Source organism: Salmo salar, chromosome 27 (assembly GCF_965601325.2).
Source record: "Salmo salar chromosome 27, fSalSal1, whole genome shotgun sequence".
NCBI classification, from domain to species: domain Eukaryota; kingdom Metazoa; phylum Chordata; class Actinopteri; order Salmoniformes; family Salmonidae; genus Salmo; species Salmo salar.
Genome location: NC_138317.1, coordinates 37,344,579 through 37,356,343, shown reverse-complemented (window position 1 = coordinate 37,356,343; position 11,765 = coordinate 37,344,579). Strand labels below are relative to the sequence as shown.

Below are 11,765 nucleotides of genomic sequence, written 5' to 3'. Positions count from 1 at the left end.
GACGCAATTTGAAGTACACACACTCCTCTGTTATTATTCAGTGTTTAATTATTCAGAACTTTTTGATATTGATCTGGTAGTTTCTCCCTATGAGATTAACATGAAGACCGGTTGGCAGTGGTTTTTCACTGCTACTTGCATCGTGCCAGTTCAAGTACCTTATCCAAATGGCTTTTGAACTAAGCACATTTTTTTTGCGGAGACACCTACTTTGATACGCCACTTAACAGAGGCTTTTATCCAATGCAGCTTAAGTTACAGTTTTGTGAGTACATACATTTATGCAGTGAGCTCCAACAGTATTGGTACAGTGACACATTGTTTGTTTGTTTTGGCTCTGTACTCCAGCACTTTGGATTTGAAATGGTACAATGACTATGAGGTTAAAGTGCAGACTGTCAGCTTTAACTTGAGCTGTAATTTCTAAACGGTTCACCCGATATGGATGAAAATACCCTCAAGTTAAAGCTGACAGTCTGCACTTTAACCTCATAGTCATTGTACCATTTCAAATCCAAAGTGCTGGAGTTCTCCTTTTGGAGTTCACTGTATGTGTATGCCAGGGCCGTGGGTGCAATTCCTGCATGGCTCATACTCACATACTAAGACTGTGTGTACTCTACATGGCATGGCTAACACCCATCTTTATCAAGTGGAGCCACACGGCACCTTCTGACACAGTCATGTGGATTTGAATATAGCCTGGAGGAGTAGCAGTAGTCTTTACATTGCTAATGGTAGCAGTGGGCTTCTGGAGGCCTGCGGGGTAAAAGTCAACCCATATCTGGGATTGGAGGTTTCTGGTACGTACTGTACATTGTGCCTGACTTTCAATGATCCTATTGACACACAATCTCAGAATGTGCTAAATGTGGACTACTTTTTTCTGGTTCAGTGATTTACCCTCCAATGCAATTTCATGTCTAATGCATATAAAGTGTTGTTTTCACTCTATTGAGAGAGCGTATCACCACTAGTCTTTGCTATTGGCCTCAGCTATCTACTTCCTTTGCTGATCTAGAATGTATCATATCTTAGTTTTAACCCATGGTATAGCCTGCATACAGATGTAGGATCGTAATTTGATCAGCCTGTTGCAGGAGAACTTTCCCGCAATGTAGGACATTTTAAACTTGTAGTCTATTTGAGTTTTAAAAAGGCTTCTGAAGTTTTGAATTTACACTTTGATATTTTAGACTTGATTTTCCCTTACACAAAATGTATCAACCCCTACAAAAATGTCCATATATTTTTTATTCACATAATAATTCACATTTTCTGTTGCTGCAGGATTATTTCCCTGCTGTAGCAAATTGCTTCAAATGAATACCCTACAGTACATCTGTATGGTCTCCAAGGATGTGTATATTTTCCCCACCTCTCTTCACAATATGGCTTTTTGAAATCACTTTATTGAAACAAACTCCAGCCAACAAAATGTTAATAGCCTACCAAGCAGAGCTAGTGTAGCCCATAAATAAGCCTGAGCTCATGTACATTTGAAATGTTATAACGATCTTAACTTTGAAATGGGGCCGTAGAATCGATATGTTCTCCCTCCACATGACGTTGATACATTCACTAATACTTAGTACTCTACTCCTGGCTCCAGAGATCACACTGTAACTCCACTGTGCTATTTTAGCTGAATGACAACATTGGGCTGACTGATTGGTGAGACTTGCCAGGTTGCCTGGTTGACTTGCCTGGTTGTCTATGTACATCTTCAGATCATTCTGATTGGGGTATGTTATTGGTTCATAGTATCCTATTGGTCGTTCTCACTGGTGTCTGTGTGCTATTTAGTTAATAGTGTCTGATTGGTGTATTGAATGATGTTTCCTTTTCCTTATAGGCTAACAGGATTCTCAATCCCTCCACCAGTCACGAGCACGGGGTCCGTCTTCTCTCTGCGTCTTACCAGTGACTTTGCTGTGAGCGCTCACGGCTTTAAATTATACTATGAAGGTAAGTCTCTTCTCCTATGCCCTCTCATTGTTTCTGTTGTTTATCTCTTGTATTCGCTCATAAAATGAACAGCAGAGAGACTCCTGTTGGATGGGACGGCTTCTGATCCAGCTGGTGGTTCTGATACTTTATTCTGATCTGTCGGAGCATTTTATTATTAGGGTTAAACTGTCTGTGTGAGATCCCACTGTTAGACCGGCTGTTCTCTAAGGTCCTCATCTGTCCACATCAAACCAAAAGTTATCAAAACCAGACACCGTAATGGTCCTACTGGACTACACAGACAGACTGGACTACACAGACATACTGGACTATACAGACATACTGGACTAGACAGACATACTGGACTAAACAGACATTCTGGACTAGACAGACGTATTGGACTACACAGACATACTGGACTAAACAGACATACTGGACTATACAGACATACTGGACTAGACAGACATACTGTACTAGACAGACATACTGGACTAGACAGATGTACTGGACTACACAGACATACTGGACTAAACAGACATACTGGACTAGACAGATATACTGGACTAAACAGACATTCTGGACTAGACAGACGTACTGGACTACACAGACATACTGGACTAAACAGACATACTGGACTAGACAGACATACTGGACTAAACAGACATTCTTGACTAGACAGACATACTGGACTAGACAGACATACTGGACTAAACAGACAAACTGTACTAGACAGACATACTGTACTAGACAGACATACTCGACTACACAGACAAACTGGACTACTCAAACATATTGGACCATACAGACTGGACTACACAGACATACTGGACTACACATATATACTGGACTATACAGACATACTGGACTAGACAGACATACTGGACTAGACAGACATACTGGACTAGACAGACGTACTGGACTAGACAGACATACTGGACTAGACAGACATACTGGACTCGCCAGGCGTACTGGACTAGACAGACATACTGGACTAGACAGACATACTGGACTCGCCAGGCGTACTGGACTCGCCAGACATACTGGACTAGACAGACATACTGGACGAGACAGACATACTGGACTAGACAGACATATTGGACTATACAGACATTCTGGACTAGACAGACATATTGGACTAGACAGACATACTGGACTAGACAGACATACTGGACTAGACAGACATACTGGACGAGACAGACATACTGGACTACACAGACATATTGGACTATACAGACATTCTGGACTAGACAGACATAGTGGACTAGACAGACATACTGGACTAAACAGACATACTGGACTAGACAGACATACTGGACTAGACAGACATACTGGACTACACAGACATACTGGACTACACAGACATATTGGACTATACAGACATTCTGGACTAGACAGACATAGTGGATTAGACAGACATACTGGACTAGACAGACATACTGGACTAGACAGACATACTGGACTAGACAGACACACAGGACATGCAAGGATCTACAGAAAGACAAAAATGGTTTAGAAACTCTACCCCACCTACCACCCTCCCCTCCCTTACCACCCTCTATCACCCTTCTCATCTCTACCACCCTCCCCTCCCTTACCACCCTCTATCACCCTTCTCATCTCTACCACCCTCCCCTCCCTTACCACCCTCTACCATCCTTCTCATCTCTATCACCATTTTCATCTCTACCACCCTCCGCTCCCTTACCACCCTCTACCATCCTTCTCATCTCTATCACCCTGCTCTCATCCACCACCCTCATCTCTTCTACCACCCTCCTCTCATCTACCACCCCCATCTACCACCCTCCTCTCCTCTACCACCCTCCTCTCCTCTACCACCCTCCACCCTACTCACCTCTACCATCTACCACCCTCCTCTCATCTACCACCCTCCTCTCCTCTCCTCTACCACCCTCCACCCTACTCACCTCTACCATCTACCACCCTCCTCTCATCTACCACCCTCATCTCTTCTACCACCCCCATCTACCACCCTCCTCTCCCCTACCACCCTCCTCTCCTTCACCACCCTCCTCTCATCTACCACCCCATCTACCACCCACCTCTCATCTACCAACCTCATCTCTTCTACCACCCTCCTCTCCTCTACCACCCTCCTCTCCTCTACCACCCTCCACCCTACTCACCTCTACCATCTACCACCCTCCTCTCATCTACCACCCTCCTCTCCTCTCCTCTACCACCCTCCACCCTACTCACCTCTACCATCTACCACCCTCATCTCTTTTACCACCCTCATCTCCTCTATCACCCTCCTCTCCCCTACCACCCTCCTCTCATCTACCACCCTCATCTCTTCTACCACCCTCATCTCTTCTACCACCATCCTCTCATCTACCACCCTCCTCTCCTCTATCACCCTCATCTCTTCTACCACCCCCTCTACCACCCTCCTCTCCCCTACCACCCTCCTCTCATCTACCACCCCATCTATCACCCTCCTCTCCCCTACCACCCTCCTCTCATCTACCACCCTCATCTCTTCTACCACCCTCATCTCTTCTACCACCCTCATCTCTTCTACCACCATCCTCTCATCTACCACCCTCATCTCTTCTACCACCCTCATCTCTTCTACCACCCTCATCTCTTCTACCACCATCCTCTCATCTACCACCCTCCTCTCCTCTATCACCCTCATCTCTTCTACCACCCCCTCTACCACCCTCCTCTCCCCTACCACCCTCCTCTCATCTACCACCCCATCTACCACCCTCCTCTCATCTAACACCCCATCTACCACCCTCCTCTCCTCTACCACCCTACACCCTCCTCACCTCTACCACCCTCCACCCTCCTCACCTCTACCACCAACCACCCTCCTCTTCTCTACCACCCTCCTCTCCTCTACCACCCTCCTCTCATTCACCACCCTCCTCACCTCTACCACCCTCCTCACCTCTACAACCATCCACCCTCCTCTCCTCTACCACCCACCCTCTCCTCTACCACCCTCCTTACCTCAACCACCCACCACCCTCCTCTCCTCTACCACCCACCACCCTCCTCTCCTCTACCACCCACCACCCTACTCTCCTCTACCACCCTCCACCCTCCTCACCTCTACCACCCACCACCCTCCTCTCATCTACCACCCACCACCCTACTCTCCTCTACCACCCACCACCCTCCTCTCCTCTACCACCCCCCTCTCCTCTACCAACCTCCTCTCCTCTACCACCCTCCTTACCTCTACCACCCTCCTTTCCTCTACCACCCTCCTTTCCTCTACCAGCCTCCTTTCCTCTACCACCCTCCTCATCTCTACCACCCTCCACCCTCCTCTCCTCTACCACCCTCCTCTCCTCTACCACCCTCCACCACCCTCCACCCTCCTCTACCACCCTCCTCACCTCTACCACCCTCCAGCCTCCACCCTCCTCTACCACCCTCCTCACCTCTACCACCCTCCACCCTCCTCTCCTCTACCACCCTCCACCCTCCTCTCCTCTACCACCCTCCACCCTCCTCTCCTCTACCACCCTCCACCCTCCTCTCATCTACCACCCTCCTCACCTCTACCACCCTCCTCACCTCTACCACCCTCCACCCTCCTCTCCTCTACCACCCTCCACCCTCCTCTCCTCTACCACCCTCCACCCTCCTCTCCTCTACCACCCTCCACCCTCCTCTCCTCTACCACCCTCCACCCTCCTCTCATCTACCACCCTCCTCACCTCTACCACCCTCCTCTCCTCTACATTTACATTTACATTTACATTTAAGTCATTTAGCAGACGCTCTTATCCAGAGCGACTTACAAATTGGTGCATTCACCTTATAATATCCAGTGGAACAACCACTTTACAATAGTGCATCTAAATCTTTTAAGGGGTGGTTAGAAGGAGGGTGGAGGGTGGTAGAGGAGAGGAGGGTGGAGGGTGGTAGAGGTGAGGAGGGTGGTAGAGGAGGGTGAAGGGTGGAGGGTGGTAGAGCAGCCTCTACCACCCTCCTCTCCTCTACCACCCTCCTCACCTCTACCACCCTCCTCTCCTCTACCACCCTCCTCACCTCTACCACCCTCCACCCTCCTCTCCTCTCCTCTCCTCTCCTCTCCTCTCCTCTCCTCTCCTCTCCTCTCCTCTCCTCTCCTCTCCTCTCCTCTCCTCTCCTCTCCTCTCCTCTCCTCTCCTCTACCACCCTCCACCCTCCTCTACCACCCTCCTCTCCTCTACCACCCACCACCCTCCTCTCCACTACCACCCTCCTCTCCTCTATTTTGTTTAGGAACTCAGTCGGGGTCTCAATAGTAGAATAAACCAGGTGCAATTTATACATTTGGTTTTGCATCAGAAGATTTTCTGTGGTTATGTCAGTCACTGACAGTCACTCAATTAGCCTGTGTCACTCTCACTCAGATATCATATTAAAAACTGCAAACATTTCTCTCCACCCTATTATGGCAAAATTTGTAGAATTGCAGCAAACTTCCTTTCAAACTGCAATATTTTCGTTATGCCCCATAGCAACATTTTCTGTCCACTGTCAAGAGGGGAGAAAACCAGATGTCACTTAGACCCTCAAAAGTCTAGGGCTCTGAATGTGTGGCTACGCAGACCCACAAGCCACTGCAGCCCTTCATGATCACTGCACCCCCATCAAAGTTGCCCATCCCTGGTCTAGCCTATACCTAATGACAAATGCTCTTCAAATTGTCAATATGAGCATTTTATTTTGTACAGTTATCAATGAAAGGATTTACACCAAAAGACAAGACAAGAGCTAAATCAACTACCTAGCTACCTTGCCTTGTTTTGAATGATTGCCTACTCACCTTGTTATCAACAAATAATTCCACAGACTCATCTTATCAATCGGAAAAAATACTCTAAAATGTACATATTATAATTACCAACATAAAAATGAATTGTATACAGTTCCTTACCTTAATATTGTTGTCCTGATCTCAATGACAGAGCTGGCAACGTTGCGAAAACCCATTCAGGTCCAGTAGAGACAAGACGCCACCTGGTGGCAGCACTTTCAGTCTCCATGCCAACACTCACAATTTGCTCACTCCTACCACAGCGTTTCTAAACCTTACCATACTGTACTGTCTTTGCTACCAATGACACATATGTTTCAGTCCTTACTATGCAAATCAAGATGGCGTTATCCACACCTTGAAAAAATGTTGTTCAAATACAAAAATAGAGATTTTTCTATTTTCCAAGCACTTGGTTAGTATTAGTGGCTTGAATACATCTCTTCGCTCAGCTTTAACTTCCCCATTTAAACTGAACAGAAACGCACAAAAAGCGTATTCCTCTTAAATTGTGTGCATACATTTGTTTGCATTTCTCCTTTGTGAAGATAATCCATCCACCTGACAGGTGTGGCATTTCAAGAAGCTGATTAAAAAGCATGATCATTACACAGATGCACCTTGTGCTGGGGACAATAAATGCCACTTTGAAATGTGCAGTTTTGTCACACAACACAGTGCCACACGTTTCAAGTTTTGAAGGAGCGAGCAGTTGGAATGCTGACAGCAGGAACGTCCACCAGAGCTGTTACAAAATAATTTAATGTTAATTAATCTACCTTAAGCCACCTCCAATATCGTTTTAGAGAATTTGGCAGTACGTCCAACCGGCCTCACAACCACAGAGCATGTGTAACCACACCAACTCAGGATCCCCACATCCAGCTTCTTCACCTGCGGGATTGTCTGAGACCAGCCACCTGGACAGCTGATGAAATTGTGGGTTTGCACAACCAAATAATTTCTGCACAAACTGTCAGAAACCGCCTCAGGGAAGCTCTTCCGCTTGCTCGTCGTCCTCACCAGGGTCTTGACCTGACAGCAGTTTGGTGTCGTATCCAACTTCAGTGATGAAATGCTCACCTTCTATGGCCACTGGCATGCCGGAGAAGTGTGCTCTTCACGGATGAATCCCGGGTTCAACTGTACCGGGCAGATGGCAGATGGTGTCGTATTGGGCGAGCGGTTTGCTGATGTCAACGTTGTGAACCGAGTGCCCCATGGTGGCGGTGGTGTTATGGTATGGGGGAGGCATAAGCTACGGACAACAAACACAATAGCATTTTATCGATGGCAATTTGAATGCACAGAGATACAGTGACAAGATCCTGAGGCCCATTGTTGTGCCATTCATTCACCGCCATCACCTCATGTTTCAGCATGATAACGCACGGCCCCATGTCACAAGGATCTGTACACACTTCCTGGAAGCTGAAAATGTCTCAGTTCTTCCATGGCCTGTATACTCACCAGACATGTCACCCATTGACCGTGTTTTGGATGTTTTTGATCGATGTGTACGACAGTGTGTTCCAGTTCCTGCCAATATCCAGTAACTTTGCACAAGCACTGAAGAGGTGTGGGACAACATTCCACAAGCCACAATCAACAGCCTGATCAACTCTATGTGAAGGAGATGTGTTGCGCTGCAGGAGGCAAGTAGTGGTCACACCAGATACTGACTGGTTCTGATCCACGCCTTTTTAAAGCTATCTGTGACCAACAGATGCAGAACTGTATTCCCTGTCATGTGAAATCCATAGATTAGGGCCTAATTCATTTATTTCAATTGACTGATTTCCTTATTTGAAGTGTAACTCAGTAAAACCTTTGAAAATATTGCATATTGTATTCATATTTTTGCTCAGTGTATTTATTCTGGGCCCCCAGGCCTTTTCATCCACGACCTACCCTCCAGCCCGTCCGTCCGCCAGTCCACCATTTGCTGCCTCCACACACGGCCTTGATACCCAGTGAAATTTCAGGGTTATACAAATATGCATCAAGCATTTCAGGAGAGAAGCAAGACAGTCGATCTCGTTCAATTATCTCTCCAAAATGTAATGGATTCACTGCCTTTTAAATTGTGTAAGCCACCACGGCTTCTGAGAGATGGAAAGGATGCTATCATTTCCACAGCTGTACCAGGGTTTCATTATAGAGTTAGAGTGCTACTGTATAATAATGACAATTAGATCTGCTTACACACACACACACACACACACACACACACACACACACACACACACACACACACACACACACACACACACACACACACACACACACACACACACACACACACACACACACACACACACACACAGGCTGTGTTTACATACTGTAGAGCATTCTTGATGTGGGGTTTGACATGGCCAATTAGACCCTGACCCTGTGACAGTCTGATGACACTTCTAATGATAATATGACTTCTTAACCTTCATGCTATGTAATGGTTTGTTTATTCCTTTATACATCCTGTGTGTGACTGTCATTTCCTGTTAAAATACTGTAATAGCTTCTGATCCATTTAGAGGCATGGAGCATGGATTCAATCATGCACACCGATAAACTCTAGGGGGGAAAAACTGACAACATTTTCTTTGTTTTTGATTGTAACCACCACCCACTGAGACAAGACAGTAAGAAGGTATTTAATGTCTAAGTAGACAATGAAAACTGCATAGCTACACAGCCTACTTGGCATGGGTTCAGATGGTCTTATTCTCTCTCTCTCTCTCTCTCTCTCTCTCTCGCTCTCTCTCTCTCTCTCTCGCTCTCTCTCTCTCTCTCTCGCTCTCTCTCTCTCTCTCTCTCTCTCTCTCTCCCTCCCTCTCTCTCTCTCTCTCTCTCTCTCTCATAACAAACTAGCACCTATGCTGCCAGGACTGTATTGATGAAGTGTATTGTATAATCCTCATGCTGCCCACACATTCACTTCCCTGGCACCCTCCTCGCACACACACACACACGCGCACACACACACACACACACACACACACACACACACACACACACACACACACACACACACACACACACACACACACACACACACACACACACACACACACAGAGAGAGAGACACACATAAAGAAAGTAAACTCCCTGCCCCATGTTCTCCACCTCCACCACCAGTACCTCCACCTCAACCACCTCTACCACCAACTCCACCACCACCTCCACATCCACTACCTCCACCACCAGTACTTCCACCTCAACCACCTCAACCACCACTATGTTCACCACCTCCACCTCCACCACCACCTCCACCTCCACCACCTCCACCACCACCACCACCTCCACATCCACTACCTCCACCACCAGTACCTCCACCTCAACCACCTCAACCACCACTACGTTCACCACCTCCACCACCACCACCTCCACCTCCACTACCTCCACAACCACTACCTCCAACTCAACCACCAGTACCTCCACCAACACCTCCACCACCACCTCCACCACCACTACCTCCACCTCCACCACCTCCACCTCTACCACTACGTTCACCTACTCCACCACCTCCACCACCAACTCCACCACCTCCCACACCTCCACCACTACGTTCACCACCTCCACCACCTCCACCACCACCAACCACCTCCCACACCTCTACCACCTCAACCACCACTATGTTCACCACCACCTCCACCACCTCCACCACCACCACTACCTCCACCTCCATCACCTCCACCTCCATCACCTCCACCTCCATCACCTCCACCTCCCACACCTCTACCACCTCCACCTCCATCACCTCCACCACCACTACCTCCACCTGTCAACGTTGCGAAAACCCATTCAGGTCCAGTAGAGACGCCACCTGGTGGCAGCTCACACACACACACAAACACAGCGGAAGACAACCTGCTGGGATCGACTGGAGCATTTGATGCCTATAGATACTGTGTTGTATAGCCTGTCTGTATAGCCTGTCTGTATAGCCTGTCTGTATAGTCTGCCTGTGTAGCCTGTCTGTATAGCCTGCCTGTACAGCTGTCTGTATAGCCTGCCTGTATAGCCTGCCTGTACAGCCTGTCTGTACTGTATAGCCTGCCTGTATAGCCTGTCTGCACAGCCTGTCTGTACAGCCTGTCTGTATAGCCTGTCTGTACAGCCTGCCTGTACAGCCTGTCTGTATAGCCTGTCTGTACAGCCTGCCTGTTCAGCCTGTCTGTACAGCCTGTCTGTATAGCCTGCCTGTATAGCCTGTCTGCACAGTCTGTCATATTAGCATTGACATGAAATCAGTCAAAACACCTCAAAACAAGACATGGTATCAAGAACAACATAAAGCTACCTGAAACAAGTAACTGTTGCAAGCTGTCTGACCCATCGATGCACGCGCATAATTTTAGTCACGTTGTCAGCGAACCTGTCTATATGAGGGAATTTAGTCTAGTGTACAGCATGAAGGTAAGTTTCTGCGGATGCCTTTGATGTAAATGATTTAGTGGGCAGACGAAGGCACTTTTAGAGTATGCTGAGATGAGAACATTGCTGATGATGTGCGGAAATTAGAAAGCGAGGTAGCGATTGTGGCGGTTGCCATATTTAGGACGCTCTGTCCTCAATATCATGAATATTAATATAATACTTGTCTTTATCAGTAGAGTTGTCATCATCTTCATCAGCATCATCATCATCAGCATCAGCATCATTACCATCATCATCACCTTCATCATCATCATCATCATCTTCATCAGCAGCAGCAGCCACATCAGCAGTGTTAGCACCTTCATCATCATCCTCACATTCATCATCATCACCATTATTACCATCATCATCATCATCATCATCATCAGCAACATCATGTAAGTCTTCTGATACCATGGATTCCAATCATTATGTCCGTCAATAATCTGCTAGCTAGAAGAACATACACTTAACCTGTGGATATTACACTGGAGAGTGAATCCCTATTGGAAACCTGGCCAACCTCTGAGGTGGGTTTACATTACGGATGAATGATGAATGTGATTTCCTTGTCTGATGAGAACACAGTGTAAAACACCTATAATGAACC

At 47.1% G+C, this 11,765-nt stretch overlaps 1 long non-coding RNA gene across 1 annotated transcript; it reads left to right on the top strand.

The window, feature by feature from the left end:
- The first annotated feature begins 547 nt into the window (after positions 1-547).
- LOC145864391 (uncharacterized) lies at positions 548-11,406 on the top strand. The gene is made up of 3 exons (XR_014382955.1): positions 548-803; positions 1,856-1,968; positions 11,350-11,406. It is a non-coding gene; the product is annotated as an uncharacterized LOC145864391 (long non-coding RNA).
- Positions 11,407-11,765: the final 359 nt, after the last annotated feature.